The following is a 19,171-nucleotide window of genomic DNA, read 5'->3' on the forward strand; positions in this document are numbered from 1 at the left end:
GCTGTGCTGGGGTCAAGTGGGGGTCTCCACGGCTGCTGGAGGATCTCTGGGGGGCTTCAGGGGAGCGGGGGCGCAGCGGGCTTTCACCCACGCATCTCTCGCCACTCCCGCGTCTAACAGACCCTTAATGTGCATTAGCCTATTTTAATGAGTGTTTACTAAAAAGCATGTTTTTAGTGACACTTTACTGCACATTAAAATAGGCTAAAGCACATTAAAGTGCATATGTAGATGTTCCTACTGTGACTTAAAGCTGCCAAGATGGGTTCCACTTTTTCCTGCGGCTGCAAACAGCAAGGGCAGTCATGTTAACTTCACAGCTTCATTTGAGATGGTAGTTTTTGGCTGAAGAGCCACTGAATTGGCTGATGGTGACTGAGCTGCTTCATGAAGTTTGTAGTATCTTGAGGAGGCTTGTGATGTGGAAACAACACTTTATTATTTACAGGAACTTATATAAAGAACTATTTACAGTAAAGAGGTAACAGTCTTGCTACTACCTTTGCAAAGGTCTGTTCAGCCTTTTTGCTGTCCTAACACTTCACAAAGTTCCTCTTGGCCCACCCAGATTATCTCCTGGAATACTATACTTCCTAGGTACTCTGTTTCCAAGAGGACTAATTCTATGCCACACAGTCAGCGATGACTCTGGAAAAATCTTTTTTCCTACATTCTGCCTTTGAGAAACAAGGCAGTATCTTACAGTAAGATACAGTATCTTACTAGCTCAGCCACCAGTCAAAAAATCTTTTAAATACCTTTATAGTTCTAATGAAGGCCAGGAAGAGCCTATTTTCTGGGCTTTCTCAGTTTCTGATGAAGCCAATGAAAGAGCAAAAATATCTTTCTTATCCCTACAGGCAGTCAGCACCTATCAAGAGAGACCCAAAAAAATCTCATGAGGTCACAAGTGCAAAGTCCAGCACCTAGGACAGAACAATCCTATGCACCGATACAGGCTGGGGACCAACTCACTAATCAGCAGCTCTGTAGAAAAGGACTTGGGGGTTACAGTGAACAATAAGCTTAATATAAGCCAACAGTGTTATGAAGAAGGCTAACAGCTTATTGGTACGCATTAGTAGAAGTATTGCCAGAAGATCATGGGAACTGATTATTCTCCTCTATTTGGCACTGGTGAGGCCACATCTGGAGTACTGTGTCCAGTTTTGGGCCCTACAGGAAGGAGGTAGACAAATTGGAGAGTGTCCAGCAGGGGGCAACAACAATGGTTAGGGAGCTAAGGCACATGACTGATGAGGAGAGGCTGAGGGAACTGGGCTTTTTCAGTCTGGAGAAGTGAAGACTGAGGGGTGATTTAACAGCACCCATCAACTACCTGAAGGGTGCTTCCAAAGAGGATGGAACTTGACAGTTCTCAGTGGTGGCAGATGACAGAACAAGGAACAATAGTCTCAAGTTGCTGCAAGGGAAGTTTAGGTAGATATATGGAAAAACTGCCACGTGAAGGACAGCAAAGCACTGGAACAGGCTACGCAGAGTGGTTGTGGAATCTCCATCCTTGGAGGTTTTTAAGACTCAGTAGACAAAGCCTTGGCTGGGATGATCTCATTAGGGGCGCTTCTGCTTTGAGCAGAGAGTTGGACTAGATGACCTCTTGAGGTTCCTTCAAACTCTAATGTTCTATGAGTCTATGTTTCTATAACATTGGGCCCATCAGCCTGTTTGATCTACTATGGATTATAGGTTGATCTATTATTAGATCTAGTATTACATTACTGCTTCACAGCTAATACTGTGATACTTCACACACATTCTGGGGGAGATATTTCAGTCAGATTTCTTCATTTAATCAGTATGTAGGTACCTCTGGAAGTCAAATCCAACCCGCTGCCTAAAGCAGGATCATCCCTATCCTAACCATCCAAGTCCTTATCTAACCTATTACTAAAACTGCGCAGCCAACCATGCCACGCAACTGCAAAGCATGATACCTGAACCTGCCATAGATTAAGCAGAGAGACAATGGTGGCCAATGTCTTACTGCTGCAAGGGTTGTTAAAATATGCTCAAGGAAGAAGGCCACACCCACCACTACAAAGGACGGCAACCCCACCCCCTCATAATCTGCATCAATCTGACTATGGGGTAAGATCCTTTTCTGACCCCAAATGTGATTGCTCTGGCCCTGAGGAGATGGAAAAGACCCTCTAGCAAGGACCCTTTAGGATTTTAGGATATGTCCCAACAGGAACTCTGGCACAGTCCAGTCACAATCTTCAACCATGGCTGAAGGCAATACCCAATGTGTCTGAGAAAGGAAAGAAAAAAAACAAAAAAGCAACTCTGACACACAGCAACAGGAGTGGAGAAAAGTCCTTCCTGGCCTCATTCAGCAACCAGGAAATTGTGCCAGTCCCTGTTGTTAACCCAATGTAGTTGTGTCTACTTTTTCTCCCACCACCAGAGCAGAAGGAGAGTGTTATAATTAAAGTACTGGGCAGATGCTGAGTGGTCTATGTTTTGCTAATTGCTCTGCCAGAAACTTTCTGTGTGACCTGGACCAGTCACCTTGCTCTCCCTGTGCCCTAGTTCTCCATTTGTGATACAGGAATAACAATATTTCTACAACCCAGAAAATGAGGCTTTATGCATAAGCATTTGTAACTAGCTCAGATCTTGTAATAATAAATGTTAGAAGAAAACCTATACATAGATTAAAACAAACATAAAATGAAACTTTGCTATTTGAATACAATTTAAAAAGTTGGGGGGGCACCATTTTTCATTAATACTCTCAAGAGACTGTTTCTTTGGCATATCAGATATTGTTTGTGTCCATTCTATCTGATTTACCTAGGATGCATCTACACAAGATGCTAAATGCACAGTAGACAAATTCTACTGCGCATTAGCATATCATGGCAAAAGCCATGCTAATGCACTAATGCACAGTAGACTCAGTCTACTGCATATTAGCATAACTAAAAAGGTATTTGCAGTAGCGCCGGTTACTGTGCATCAGGCATGTCTATAGAAGACACTTAATGCCCATTGGACTACTTCTACTGCACATTTGGTGGCTGGCAGAAAGTATTCATGTGTGCTGATGCACAGTAGAATTAGTCCAATGGACATTAAGTGTCACCTTAAAAGCATTCATCTGTGCTAATGTACAGTAGTGCCGATTATGGCGCATTAAGTTAGCACCTGTTATTACAAGTACTAAACTTAATATGCTGTAATTACAGTGTATTAATTAATATGTAGATGTGCCCATTGAGCCACTATCTGTTATTACAGGTACTAAACTTAAAGCACAGTAACTATGGTGCATTAATGCATGTGTAGATGTAGTCTTAGAGTCCCTTCTCTTCTCTTCTCTTATAGCCAAAAGACCCATCAAGACACTGGGTTGGCAACTCCCCTGCCCACCTCCACCCGTATAAGGGGAACTCCAAAAGCTAGAAGGGAGCTCATAGGGGATGAATTATGGACATTCCGAGACAGCCAGGGCTTCTGTTTTGAAGAAGCTAGCTACACTCAAAAAACCAAAGGGTAAATCTGGGTGAAACACAAAGGAACATATGTGGGTCACCACTCACCTTCCCTTTCTGCACAGCAGCCAACAGGAAGTTTCACAGGCTGGTGAAATTATCATTCACTCAGCTCTACAACTTGGATCCTGTGAATTTTTTTTTCCTTATTTGCTGCATTCTCACTGGTCACCTTTCATCCGGTTCTGCCTCTTCCTTTTTCCTCCCATAATCCCTTTCTAGCATTCATCTCCCACATCTCCATCTACAATGAGTGCCTACCCCACTCAAAGAAAACCAACTAAAGCTTTGTTTTTATTACATGAACCCAATATATAATCAAATATATTAAAAAATAACAGAACTGTAGAACCAACAAGACATAAGTCTATCCTCACCCTGTATCCAAACACTGAGGTTTGAGTTTGGCTCAAGCATTTATGAAAATGCCAAATGTGGTTTTCAATAAATATAGTGTAATGGATTTATATCACCACCATAAACAGAATAAAGGTGCATTGTTTAAAGTTGCCTAGTGAATTAACTTTGTTCAGTGTAAAAGCTATGAAATAAATAGTTACAGAACACAACCCTGCAAACATATGCACATAGCATTAAGCAAGTGACTTTTCCCCAGCCAGGTGACTTTTGAGCTTAAATTTTAAGTCTGACCATATATGTTTTGACAATTGCAATCAAAATCTTCTAAATAAATCCCCTGCTGAAAAGTATGTAGCACTAGACCATATAGATGTTTGTAATATTCAAGCAAAAAACTGGCTAGACTTAAACTTCATAGATGAACTAAATGAGACATGTATACCATAAGATCTTGTAAGCAGCAGGTTTACCTCGTCAGATGCTGTGAAGGGACTGCCGGAAGCAAGGCTTTTGTCCTTGTGGATTTTGTTTTCCTTGTCTCGGGGTTGGTACCGTAACAGGTCAAAGTGGGGTCTGAGTCTGGCCCTGTTGATTTAAATAGTGACAGTTTTATGATTTTATTATAACTGTAGGAGCCCCTGCTCCAAATCCTTATGGTGAGCATCCCAGTCAGTGGGATTATAACAGATACAGTTGTAACATAAGGCTTGACTGTATACAATAGATCTAGCATAAGGTTAGGATGAGAGCTGCTGGCATGGAGGTAGCTGTAGCAGTTGGTTGGTTTCTAATACCTTGTGGTGGTGATATGGCCATTGCAAACTTCCACAGTAGTGTCCAAGAAATTAATTTGCTGGGAGGACTATTCCAGAATCATCTTGATGGAGGGCTGGAAGTTGTTAAAGTCTTGGCAGAATTTCTCTAGATATTCCTTCCCATTTTCCATACAATTAAGATATCATCAATGTACTTTGTGGGGGAGAGCATACATGTGCTCATGTCAGTGCCATTCATTTGTAGGTATAGGGAGTTCCCAAATCTGAAATAGTTGTGTACAAGGACAAAACAGGAGAGAATGATGGAAACAGAAGCAGTGGCCTCATCAGGGATAATGTTCTTTATGGCTTGTAATCCATCTTCATGGGGGAATGTTGGTGCACAGAGATGTAAAATCTGTGGTAGCTAACATGGTGGTAGCTAGAAGTTTGCCAATAGAGCCCAGTTTCTTTAGGAAATCTGTGGTATCTTTCAGTTAGCTGGCAGCTCTCACAGCCTGTGGAAATAGGATTGAGTCAACATAGCCAGAAACTCCCTCTGTGATCGTGACAGTTGCAGAGACAGTGGGATGTCTTGAGTTGCCAGGTTTGTGGATCTTGGTAAAAGTAAAAGATTCCTGGGCTGGTCTCCCAGGAGGAGGAAGCAGTACTCTCCTGTGTTTCCAGAGGTAGCATCTTTAAAAGTTTATCTAGTTCTTTCTGGTATTGTGCTGTGGGGTCTTTGGTTAGGAGTTTGTACAATTCTGTTTTGGAAAGTTCTCTCTCAGTTTTCTGTATGTATGTTTTTTTTGTCCATGACAAAAGTCACACCCCCTTTATCAATCTGTTTCATGGTGATATAATGTTGTTTCTAAGGCTTAGTATGGCGCTCTGTTCCACAGGACTGAAGTTGTAACTGAAACTTTGTTGTTTTTTTGGCAATCTCAGAGTGGGTGCAGAGGCAGAAATAGTTTTTGTCCAAGTCGAGTTGGGCTGCAACCCTCAGCTGGGGTCTAAGAGCTGTCCTTGCACTGTTTATGGTTCAGATCTGTGATAGTTGATCACTGTCTGGCTCCTTGTCATGGAAATATTCCCATAGTATTAGGCGGTGGAAAAAAGCCTTGAGGACTCCATAGAACTGCACCTCATTGAGTTCTATAGTGGCACCGAAAAACCACAGGATAGTACAGATTGAGGATGTAATTAGACAGATTGATAATATTGCCTTGGATTGGAGCATTGTTGTTGGAGCATGACAAATGGAAGCATTTTGCTTCCTTCATCTTCTTTAAGGAGTAAAGGTATTTGTGATAGGCTATAACAAGCGTCAATTTCCCCGAAGTCACTTGGAACCCTCTAGTGGCTCCCTGAGACCTGCTTAGGTACCTTGGCCACCCCACCAGTTGCCTCCCTCAGTCTCACCTGCCACAACTTTGATGTTACTAAAAACATTTGGGAGACTACTTTCCAATAACTGGAGCATAGCTTTAAGTGTCCTACTCTACACTGCATTGTTCACTGGGCTCTCTCTCACCTTGACTCAATCCATGGGCTCTTTTGCCCCCTGTTCAATACCTTGGAGTGGTCCCACACCTTCTGCACCATATCCCAAGCTCTCACAACCTCTGCACTGGCTTTTGGGACTCTAGTAGCCTGGTCACAGTCTGCTGGGATTCTGGCAGCCCACCAATTCAGCAATGTGGTCTAAGCCTCTCTGTGAGGCACCTTCGGTGGCCTCCTTTCCTTCCCTTCAGCTACTCCCACGCCTTGTGGTTTTTAAACCAGTCCACAGTGCAACAAAACGTGAAGATTTCCCAACTTTTCTTTAAGTAGATCCTCACAGTAGCTCCTTCCTATCAAGGCCTACAGACTACCTTGCCTCCTGGGTCCATGAACTCATGTTCCCCAGCTCCTGCACAGCTCCTATTCCCCAGAACACACTATGTCCTGCTTCTGCCAACCCCAGACCAAACACTGAGGCTCCAGCCCCTGGGTCTAGCTTATATGCATCTCTACTCTTCTTCTCCCTAGCCACCCGGACTGAGACTCCCTTAACTAGGATCGTTGGTTTCCTATTAGCCTAATTAACAGACCTGCTGCTATTCTTCATTGCAGTCCTGTCTCCTACAATAAATTGCTCAGGATTTAGCTCCTGCAGCTTGCCAATTTAACCCTTTGGTGACTGTAACTCCCTCAGTTCTGCTGCTTGATGCCACCTTCATGCAGGACTTGGGTAACGTCTCTGACAGCATTCTGGAGGCTGATTGCCACTTCTCCCAAAGCTCTGGGCCTAGCAGTGGACCCTCCACAGTCTGAAATTTGGATTATATTCCTCAGAGAGCCCTCCTGGAGGTACCAAGTCCCTCTCCAATCTTCCCCCTCTTAGTAACAGAGTAGGGGCCCTATTACATAGGATTAATGGCTAGATGCATAGGTCTCCTCTTGGTAAATAGCTATTATGTCCTGGTGATTCTGTACATTATTAGTTAGCTCTGCAAGTATAGTGTTGAACTGTTCCTGTTTGCTATACAGAATACTGATAAAGTGCTTCCACAATTTCTCAGATAGCTTGTCAGAATAGGCTATGGTATGTAGAGCAGAGTGGATTCGTCACTTGGAGTCCCTCGAGCATGATATTTATCTGTTTGCATCTGGTAAGAAGGTACCTGAGCATATCTGAGCAAGTTTCTGACTCCCACAATTACAATACACCCCTAAAACTGTCACCACTCAAATTAACAGAGCCAGACTCAGACCCTGCTCCAACTTATTACAATGCCAACTGTGAGGGAATAAAAACAGAATCCCTTTGGTTGTCTCCCACAAACCACAGCTTGAACCCTCAGACACATCATTAATGACTTCTAGGCCTTCCTGGAAAACCTCTCAAGGTAGCCATGGGAGACAAACCTGTCCTGGCTTACAGGCAGCTTCCCCCCAACTTCAAATGGCATCTCTCCAGCAACAAACTACCTAACTCCTATTCTTACCAAGGCACCAGACCTTGCTCTGAACCCAAATGCCAGCTGTGCCCCCTCATCAACACAATCACATCACCACTGGACCAAATTACGCTAATTATAACATGCTTAATTCACCTGGACCTCTACCTTCGTCAGATATGCCTTCATCTGCCTCCAGTGTCCCTATGCTGTCTGCACTGGACAGACAGGGTGCTCCCCACATGTGAGAACGAATGAATCCAACATAAATACCACAAACAGAAACAAACCTGTGCCAAAACATTTTAACCTTCCTGGACATCCCATCACTGACCTCAAAGTATCAGTTCATAGACAACAAAATGTTAAAGATTAAGTTGAATAGGGAATTGCAGAACAAGAAATCATCCATAGACTGGGTTGTATTATGTATGGTCTGAACAAAGACTATGGATTCTTACCCTGTTACCTGGATTAGCTTTTGTAAGCCCTATGTCCCTCTGTGGTTTAACTGCTTTTTTCTCTCTCCTATTCACCTTGCCCCTCTCATCAGTGTCTTCTCATTTTTCCTCCCCTTTCCCTAACCTTTGTATTCTAATCACCACTTTCTGTTTAGAAGATTTGCTTCCGGCACTCCCTTTGCAGCATCTGATGAAATAAACCCCCTGTTTATGAGGTCTTATGGTATACATTTCTGATTTTGTTAAGTCTATAAGATGCAAATCTACCCTGCTTTCTACCTGACATCAAATTAAAATGGCTAACTACCTCTCTCTGCAATATTTAAATCTCATGCTTCTATTCAGATATGTCACTTTACTTTTAATGTTTTAATTGTTTTAAAAGCAAACATTGAAAACAAATCAAATTCACAACAATTAAGTTAAATTATTATGAGATTTGCTTAAACCTCCAAAGGCAAGCAAGAAGAGTGTCAAGACAGAAAGTTCATCTTTAAGTCCCCTCTATTTTGGGTATCAGAGAAAGACATATTGCATAGATAGATAGATAGATAGATAGATATTGCTTACAGATATGGTCTGTTGGCTGCCAAGTGAAGTCTAGGTTGGCAATGGATCAGCATTCATGTTGCGCCAACCATCAGTACCTGGTCCACACCAGGGAAACTAATGCTGCTCCTAGCAAACCGAATTCTGTGAATTTATTGAGGACTCCCAGTGTCATTTTCACCGACCACACAGATGTTGTGCAATCCTATGGCTTTCGTGCCATTGGGCCAGCACTCCGAATCCTACAACTTAATGTTAAGGGTCTGTCAGCTGCCAAGCAGACAGATACATTCAAAGTCCAGGAAGTTTCATCCATGAATATGGGGCTTTTATCCCAAAATTCATTACAGTTGACAGCAATATTGTCTTTGGCTTTGGATTTGAATCAGGTGCTGAGAATGTACCTAGCCCTGTACAAAAAAAAAAGTTCAGATGACATTCATCCTCCAGGCCCCAAGGAGTTTATAGTCTGAATAGATCAATAATAAAAACACACAGGGCATGTCTACACGTTCAGTAATGCACCAAAATTACAGCTCATTAAGTTTAGTATCTGTAACAACAGGTACTAATTGAATGCACCATAATCGGGGCTACTGTGCAGTAGTGCCAGCACATGCTTTTTTTTTTAGATGCTAATGCACAGTAGACTAAGCACAGTATGCTAAGTAGTATAGCTGCGTCCACTGAGACACCCACTGGGAGTTTCATTCTTAAAGTAGCTCTACACTATAACAGGTGTGTAGCATAGGCATACCCAAGCTACTTTTAAACTAGTTGAGTACTGGTAACATTGCACTTAGGGAAGAAGAGCTCAGCATGGGCTGCAAACTCATTCTGCTCAGACCTCTGTGCTTCCATAGCTACACTACTAGCGCTAGCAGTACCCAAAATGGCTAGGTTAAAGCTAGTCCAGGCATGCTAATAGTTTTTTCCTGGATTTTACTGTAGTCTCAGTTCTGAATGAAATGTAGAAACACCTTAATTTATGGGCAAGAAAGCTGTACAGAGGTGTAATAGGACAGCTCTGTGCCCTGGGCAGTGGCAGTGCATGGGACAGCGCTAGCTGCTACACTACCATTGGTTGCAGCAGGGCCAGCTGCCAGTTGCAGCAGCCACTGTTTTTGTGCACCCTTCCCTTACAAAGGTGGTGCCAAGGGCTGCTGCCCCTTGCTTCTCTCTGTTCATTGCTGAGGCTGTATGAAAAAGTATGGGAGGGAAAAGAAAGGAGCTATGATGGGAATTAAGTGGGAAGCAAAGAAGTGATTGAGGAATGGCAAGGATTTTGACATAGCTTTTTCTGTTAATTAATTGTTTGATTATTATTTCTTGTGGCACCAGTGAATTTGTGCATTTGCATCTGTTTGTAAAAAGTAACATTTATATCTGTCTCCCAAGCAATCTTCTGTATGTGAATAAATTAACTGCTATTCCACTGACCCTTGAAAATGCTAACTTGATTTCAGTGGAATTAATGGGACAGCAAAAGACATAATAACCCTGATTTCACAATAAGTAACACTTGCCTGCTGTTTCTCTTCTCACATAATGCACTTGGGGGAAAATATGACTACATGCAAATTACAAGCAGCATAATAAATAGCATGTGCAAAATGTACAGTACAGTATAGTAAGTACGCTACAGGGACTCTTTAAGGAATCTCCCACTCCATAACCATCATCAGCCATCTTCTGTGGTTTGGCACATCAAATATTTTCTATTTACTTTACTATTTTAAAAGCATTGCAAGTCCTTGGCATGACACCAAGGAAATACTGTATATTACTTGTCAATCAAATTGTTTCCTTTGTATAATGTATTACTGAACTTATCTCCCCCTACAGTCCAATATTTTGAAATGTCAGTAAAACACATGACATTAATTTCCAGTGACTGTCAAAATTATTGTTATTTAATATGTAGAGGCAAGCTTTCTGTCACACTGATTGGAATAATTTTGTATAAAAAATACACTGTGACAGGCCATTATTTGAAATCAGAGCAGGAAATTCTGGTTTTTTTAGAATACAATATTTTTATTTAGTGTCTGATCTTTCGGGTTAAGATCATCACAGCTGCATCTTTTAAGACACTCACATCATAAGGCACCTTATAAATCCCTAAAACAGAGAGACAAGTCATGTTAATTTTAAACACAGAGTGACAAGAGAGGTCTCTTCTAACCAGTGCACATGCTAGCTTGCTTTAAAGGTCAAGCTTTTTGTTGTTGATTATACTATTGGCTGATGTTCAGGCATGCACTTCTCTCAGATTAAACTGGTATGGTGTGGGAAATACCATGAGACTTATACCTATGGAAGAACTTCAGTAGGAAAGACTTATTTCTTAGTGCTTCATCAGCATTTTGATGTTCCATGAAGGGTCTTTTCCCTACCGTATTATATATCTCACTAATGTCTTCACAGATAGCTTTATTTGCCCCCAAAAAATTACCTATTATTATTAAAATTACCTTTCACATACTAAAGTCTAGAGCAAAAGTGTAATTATTTTAAATGAAATTAACATTTTGCCCCTAAAGACTTTCCTTAGAAACAGGAAACAAAATTCATCTATTAAAGGGATTTACTCAGTTCTCAAGAAGTGACCATCTTCTGAATGACATGCCTGAAATATTAACAAAAGGCAGAGTGAGCTAACGGTTAGCATAACAAATACAGTGCAGCTTCCGAGTCCTATCCATTTTAGCAGCTTTGTCAGATATTCATACACTTTAAAACCAAAGGGACCAAAATGGTTTATCTCAAAGGGATAAATGGTTCTCAAAATGGTTTATCTCAAACTGGTTTCAGCCATTTTCAAACAAGTTTATGTGTACTGAACATCTGTTCTGTTACAGGTTTAAACCAGTTTCTAATCACTTAAACTGGTTTATGTGTAATGTCTGTCCCTAGTCTAGAGGAGCCCTTCCCATGAGAGACTGAGAAACAATAGGATTTTAAAAGAAAATCTGCACTAAAATGAGTCAAGGATTTTGTGGCTGTTCTTGAGGGAATGTCTAGCTAAAGGACATTTTTGCAAGCTGCATTAATGTATGAAGCTGTATTATGTGAACAATAACAAAGTATTTTTCTGCACCGCTATGCACTCAAAGGATTCTTGTGCCAATTAAATATACCACTGAGAAGACACATGCTGGATTTCAGTCAGGAAAACAACCTGGCACTGAGTCATAGAGATATAACAAATGCACAATTTTAGGATCAGATGAACCTCAACAGGCCAGACACTTAGCAGGGGCAGAAAGTCTCAAAACCTAGACTTTCCAAGATCCCTATTGATAAAAGCAAAACAGTTCATCTCCTTGATAGACTGCCTACAAGCAGTACCATAGCTAAGGTAGTGCCAGCAGTGTACTTGCACCAGGTGCTCTAACACAGGGTGGCATCGTATCAAATGGAAGAAGTGGAGGTACTCTGCACGTGACCTGCACTGCGCACCAAAATGCCAGGCTATGGCTCTATGAGTTTTCCCATATAATCTTGTGTCAAATCTGCCAGAAAGGTTTAGCACTCCTCTTAATGAGAGGGCTGTTGTCTCCATGTCTATAGAGAGACTGCCAGCAAGGTTACCAATCATGAGGTCATGCAGACAGCTGCTCGTTCAAAATGGAGCAATAAGTTCATCTTACACACACTATACCACAGAAGAATCAGGTGGCAATCAGAACCTTAGATGATGTCAAACAGTATAAATTCATTGACGTCAGCTGACAGCAGCTGTGGATGAAGCTGTTTCGGGGGGGAATATACCCAAAGGGAACATAGTTCTATGAACACTTCCTTGTCAATATTTATGAATTTTTCATACCAGACGTAGAAGAATTTGTCTGCTGACCTGAGCTGGATTCAAGCCTCTGACCTAGTGTCAAAAGACTTCCTAATCTTATGTCCCATACTCCAAACTTTCCCATTTCCAGCCTTTCTTGTTCAACATTTTTTACAATAAATAAAAAGAAAAAGGGGGGGACAAGGGTGGGTGTAGAGTGAGAAAATAAATGCTTGACATGAAAAAGTACAGTACACTTTTTACCCTGAAAAATATGTTAAGAAATCAAAACATGCACAGCATATATCAGAATTGTATAAGAGCTAAAGATTGTTATTACCACTGTACGCCAGTCAGCGTGTCCCTAAATAACCTTGTTAGCTCTCATAGATTTGAGTTCCTATGGAAACGTCTTTTCATTATTAGTTATAAAAAACAGTTGTTTACCATATTTTAGTTCATTTTTTCTCCTCTGAAAGCTCTGATATCTAGTAATATCTTGTCCCTTTCCTCAGAGTCAGCAAATTTGGGGTGTTGCTGCACTGTTAGAAATAGGACATTTCTAAAAACTGCACCTGCATACACTTAAAATGAGATAGCTGAAATACACCTGGTTCTCTATGATAGCTGAGTATCTTCACCTCAACCCTCAGTCCCTTTTCTCATAGAGGCGGTACTCTCTATTCATATATAGATACGTTCATGGAGTATTAAAATGACACCTGTCCACATACGGCAAATCCCATTGAGTTCCTGTAAAAGGCAAACTCCCTTCCTGCAGGTTGGCTGGAATTATAAAGCCCCAGGATGGTATTAAGCCCTCCATAGTGAACTGTCAGTATGCTGAAGTAAATCCTTTGTTTACGAGATTGTACACCTATAAATAAGGACTAGTCCCTGTTTCTGGTTTCAATTGCTTCACTTAAAATAACCACACTGTCCCTCTACTATAGAGAGATCATCACAAAGGGCCTCTGAAAAGTGCTGAAATGGGCCAGCTGAAGATGGCAAGCAAGCCTGCACATTTCATTTTTCCCTTTTCTGTGGCAGCCCAAGTTTTTGTACTCTCCACTCCCCAAAAATAATTAACTCTCTAGGACCATTGTTGCAAAGAGAATCTGTTCATTAGAAGCCAAGTGGAAATGGATGCCATAATGTCTGACTCAATTTGCCAACAGCCTGAGTAATAATTTTGAGAGGTGCAGCCTGCTTGGTTCAGCTCTTAGGGTATGCATAGACATGGATCCAAAGGGCTCCAAATGCCAAAACCCTCCAAATCTGTCATGTGCACCATGCACACGTATGACTTCTTTTTCCCCACTGGAGCAGTTCAAAATGGCCATGGAAGCATGCACTGGCACTGCTCTCCAGCCGTGGTGATGGAAAGAAAGAATCCCTGCCTGCTTCTTGGCCTCTCTGGAGGTTTGAAAGTACAGCCAGGTACACAGAAAAGTCCTCTTGGGCTGTCCACCCTGCTCCCCCATTCCTGTGTGGAGTGGAGGGAAGGGAATGGGACACTGGAGCACCAAAATGTTTCAGGAAGCACTTCAGGAAGAAGGCCTTCAAAGACATGCCTCTTTTTTGTGGGTCATTTTTTAAGTGTTTCACCCATGAACAGCTGCACAATAACTGGAGTACTTCAAGATCATTTGGTGAGCTTCAAATAGCATGTCTATCCCTGGCCTCGGTGTGTTTTATTATTGTGCCCTAATCATTACAGTTAAATATTCATTGTTATATACTTCTTCACTGACAATAAAAAACAGGCATATAAGAAGAGGAATGCTTGTATTCTGGAGATCTTCACAAACTTCTGTGAATGGTCTCTCATTTTAGGGATTCATTATGTCCTGTATAATTAATCATTAATAATACAGTAGCTCTGAAAGACCTCTCTCCTCAGCTAAGCTCAAATCACTGGTGCATTAGATGCTTTGCAAATACTCAAAAAGATATGGATACTACCCCCAATGAATTTACAATCTAATTTACAAAACAATATGTGTATAAAAAAAAATGAGTAAGGGAAGATAGGTATCTCTAAAAGATTAATAGATTTTTTTTCTGGCCACAAAAGACCAATTGATCCTGTTTCCTGACCTCCTTTTTAACACAAAGCATAAACAGGCATCCAGGTAGCCATCCATAATTCATAGATCCCAGTAGTACTGTCTGAATAAAGCATGTCTTCAAGAAAGAAATCCAGAAAGAAAGGCCAGAAAACTCAAATTCTATTGAATGACCAAATTTTGAATATTGTGGAACGTGTATCTTTATTCAAAAACCCCTTAGATATTCATTTGATTTAAAGGAATTATGAAATACGGACCACTAATTTGGATCTGAGTCTGAGTTGCAGTTACTTAAAAAAACTGGATTAAATCTTGCACCCACCACCAGTTATATTAGGTAATGTCTGGGTATGTTTTTGGTTTGTAGACTTCATAGTTGAGAATCTTGAAAAAGGATTAGAAGACGATCAGGGAAGTGGTTCTCAGGACTTTGGGCTTGTTATAGTTATGGGATAGCTTGAAGAAAACTTACAGACATTTGTGAAAGAACTAGAGAATCATGCTCTCCAGCCTGGTATGTTTGGTGGAGGAAATGTGTTTCATCTCAGTGGCAGATAATGCTCTCTCCTGACTCAGTGAAGTTCCTCTCATCTCCTTCAGCCTGCCATGTAACTCATCTAGGTGAGTTGTTTTCATTGTCTCTCATTCATGCATTCCTAATACCAGGCTTTTCCTATTACCAAACTGCATTTTCAGTATGGATGTCACAATGAATTTATGATGTTAAGTTTGTAAAAGTCTCTTTGAGCCACAGTATGAGCAATAAAAAAAAAGATCAGATTTGGCAGATGCTTTCATCATAGCTGATGAACCAAATGAAACAGCCCTGGTTCATCCCAGCTGATGAACCAGTCCTGGGTCCAGTGAACCCACAGTCAAATAGAAGACTGGAGCATGACAAAGAAGTAATGGGTGCTAGCTCAGTTGTTGCTTCTGGCAGAACCTGCATTGCCTCCTGGTCATCATGGACAACTTACTGCTGGCCTTCCCCAAGTGGGAAGAAAGGCAACAGACTCCCAGCACAGACACATGGTGGGGCAGCAGCTTCCACACCAAAACCTCACTTCAGTTAAAGTGCAAAGGAACATGAAATGAAGCAGAGCCCAGATGGGTATTAGGTAGCACTTGGAGTGTCTACAAGTTAGCGTATAGAAGAACAGGAACTTGGGAAGGAATAAAACAACAAGTGACATTATTCTACAACACCCGTATCAAATAGAATGCTCTCCTTCTTCTAGGTTATTTGGAGAACACTGTAGCAGGGATATAGCTATTTTTTTTCCTTTTTACATTCTATATAATGTTTCCCAAATCCTATACATCTTTCTCTAAGAGATGCTAGCAGACAGTGCTGGAAGATATATTGTGGAGAGCATGTGGTGAGGGTAAATAGGAAAGAGAAGTTATTTCAAATATTGTCTCCACTGTCTGCCATGGGAGTATCAATCATTATGCTTATCATGCACTGCCTCCAAAAGCTGGTTCTGCTGGGAATGGACTCCCTTGGAGAGATGTTTAACAGCTTAGCACTGTTCCAGAGCTATTGCAATTGCTCTAGCAGACAATTAATTACCTTTTCCGGTGTAACACAATAGTAGCGCTTAAAATCTCTTCTTATTTAGCATTGGCCTTTACCTATATTTCACTTTACATGTTCTTCTGTACAAAATAAGTGCATCAAACTCTAGAAATGTCCCTGCTTTTTTGTCTTTAAACACCAGATGGCAGAGTGAAATTCAATACAGAGATTCATTTTAATGAACTGAGTTACCCAGCACTACATTTTGAATCTCTGGATTTGGTTAGTGTGATTCTTTAATGATAAATTTTCCCCAAATACTCATTCTCTAACTAGTACATATTTACATCTGTCTCCTGTAACCAGTGAGCTCTGTTGTTGGTTCTAGTGGCATAAACACAAAAATCAGTTCCTTTGATTGTATCCAGCCACACATGAGAAACACCATCTGCAGAAGGGGAGACATGTTGCATATATATGCTACCACTAGGGACCAAGTTGTACCAGACTCATTACCACACCTGGTTGGCAGCTGTTCAGGAAATTATTCATAGATAAATATCCTTTTAGTCAGTATAGATATTTGGTGTTTTGTGTTATTTGAGTGCCCCTAATATTCACAAATCTTACTTTTCCTAGCATTTGAGAGCACAAGATCCTTCACACTCTCACCAAGTTGGCTACATTTCTTTCCATGCCTTCACCCCTCCCCTTCCCATCTATGATTCTCCAGTGTTAACCTCACTCAAAAGTACTAAGCCACAAGTGTAAAGGTCTCAAGTCCCTTGGTGTGTGCCAAAGGGAATGAGAGGGCAGGATGTCCTGAATTAAGTAAACTGAAGAGCACTGGGGATAGTATAGATATACACTGAATCTATCACAGGTTTTAGTCTGTGTAATCTATTAGCTCAAGGATTTTGGACATGGCATGCTTGAGAACATCTCATCCCTGAGAGCTAGGGATGAGATGTAGCCACATCTGCCTTCTCTCTCCACCAGGCTCAGATGAGGAAGCATACCATATGCTGACCACCAGGTTACATTTAGACTTGAAGTTTTGGTTCAAGCCCATCTCAAATTTAAGGTTCTAGTGACAGCATTAATACGGGAGCATAACTAAGGCGGGGTAAGCAGGGCACTAGCCCTGGGTGCCAGTTTAGAAGGGGCATCAAAATGGTGTCTCCCCAGGGAATTTGTTTCTGTGGCGGCAGCAGCTGGGGTCCATGAGTCTCTGGGATCGGGTGAGACTCTAGTGCTCAGCACCTGCCACCAATACTGGTGTCTCTGCCAAGTTGCAAAAATTGCTATTTATACCCATGCATTCACAGATTTTCAGCTGTGGGCAAGACTGTAGCTCACTCTGTATATCCACAGGGGGATGCAAGGAGGCATAAGGCATTCCCTCAAACTGCTGAATGGACTATCACGAGTTTCAGCAAAGCAGCAGCATCCACTGGGTTTCCAACACTTGTAAGTGCAATGTGAGTGTGAGCATTGATATGAGTAGCAGAACCTCGACCTCACCACAAAATATCAAATTCAGAGTTCCCTACCTGATCCGCTCCTGCTGCACCTAACTATGGGCTGGATTTAAAAAGATTATCTATCATTCAAGTGATGCTACTGGGCAATATTAACATTACCTAATGTACTAATATAGAAGATGAAATCCACGTACACGTTCATTACTAGCTGTGTGTCTCCTGCATGAGTTCAGCATTCCTGACAGTGAATGTAGGAATTTGTGTTATATAGAGTTTAAAGTGACCCATCTGTCTGTTTTTATTATCGCCTATTTCCTTCGCCTGATTTTAAATCACTCCTCCAGACCAATATTATCTGATTATTTTTTTCAAGTGTCATGTTAAAATAAGATTGTTCAAGTCAGACAGAAAAGCCTCATTAAATTCTTTAACATTTCCCAACAAATATTCTGTCTCATAGTAGCCAGACTACTTGACATTACAAGGACACGCAGCTATTATAACATCTACTTGTTTCATAGTTTCATAGACATCAGGGCTGGAAGGGACCTCGGAAGATCATCGAGTCCAGCCCCCCGCCCAAAGGCCAGGAAGTCAGCTGGGGTCATAGGATCCCAGCAAGATAAGCATCCAGTTTGCTCTTGAAGGTGTTCAATGAAGGCGCTTGAACCACCTCCGGTGGCAGGCTGTTCCAGACCTTGGGGGCTCGGACAGTAAAGAAGTTCTTCCTTATGTCCAGCCTGAAACGATCTTGAAGTAGTTTGTGACCATTCGACCTCGTCATCCCTTGGGGCGCTCTGGTGAACAAACGTTCCCCCAGATGCTGGTGGTCACCCCTGATAAACTTGTAGGTGGCCATCAGATCACCCCTGAGCCTGCGCTTTTTCAGGCTAAAGAGCCCCAGGGCTCTCAGCCTGTCATCGTAGGGTCTGCTTCCCTGACCTCTGATCATGCGCGTGGCTCTTCTCTGGACTCTCTCAAGCTTCTCCACATCCTTTTTGAATTGTGGAGCCCAAAACTGGACACAGTACTCCAGCTGCGGCCTCACTAAGGCCGAGTACAGGGGGAGAATGACGTCCCGGGATTTTCATCATTTTTTTTTGTTTTTGCAGATTTTTCTTCTGTATTGACTTCAGCAGTTTCAGCTTCTGCCTTTCATTTCAGAACAGTACCTTTTAGCAATAAATACCAATCCATTTTCATCCTGTAATAGCATGAAAAATATTGAACTCACCAGCAGAATAAGCTGTACTGCACAAATGTTTCTTGCTAAGTGGGTACTTTACATAGGTTTTTCACCAGTTCCAAGGGACGCCCCTGCCCATTATGGGACAGGAAGGCCTGGGTGAGGGAGATTCCTTACCCTCCATTAATGCTGACCTCAGGAAGGAACATCTTGAGAGGCTGGACACCTTCAAGTCATTCGACCCTGACAGTTTACACCCCAGGGTACTCAAGGAGCTGGCAAGCATCATAGCTCAGCCCCTGGCACGGATCTTTGAGAACTCCTGGTGCTCTGGTGAAGTGCCCGAAAATTAGAAGGAGGCCAATGTGGTGCCTATCTTCAAGAAAGGGAGAAAAATGGATCCGGCAAACTACAGGCCCATCAGCCTGACCTCTATCCTGGGGAAGTCTTGGAAAAGATTATCAAAGAGGCCATCCTTAACAGACTAGCTGACAGCAATATCCTGAGGGATAGCCAGCATGGGTTTGTTGTGGGT

At 41.8% G+C, this 19,171-nt stretch overlaps 1 long non-coding RNA gene across 3 annotated transcripts in view; it reads right to left on the reverse strand.

Moving 5' to 3' along the window:
• The window catches only part of LOC102378739, a 325,687-nt gene that overhangs the window by 60,909 nt on the left and 245,607 nt on the right, over positions 1 to 19,171 (reverse strand). For 2 of the 3 annotated variants that reach the window (XR_003091909.1, XR_003091908.1), the window contains one exon: positions 4,349 to 4,463. The exons of the other annotated variant lie outside the window; for it this stretch is intronic. This is a non-coding gene — a long non-coding RNA (uncharacterized LOC102378739). The remainder of the gene's footprint in view (positions 1 to 4,348; positions 4,464 to 19,171) is intronic. 3 annotated transcript variants of the gene reach the window in all.

This window comes from Alligator sinensis, unplaced genomic scaffold (assembly GCF_000455745.1).
Source record: "Alligator sinensis unplaced genomic scaffold, ASM45574v1 scaffold197_1, whole genome shotgun sequence".
Lineage (NCBI taxonomy): Eukaryota > Metazoa > Chordata > Crocodylia > Alligatoridae > Alligator > Alligator sinensis.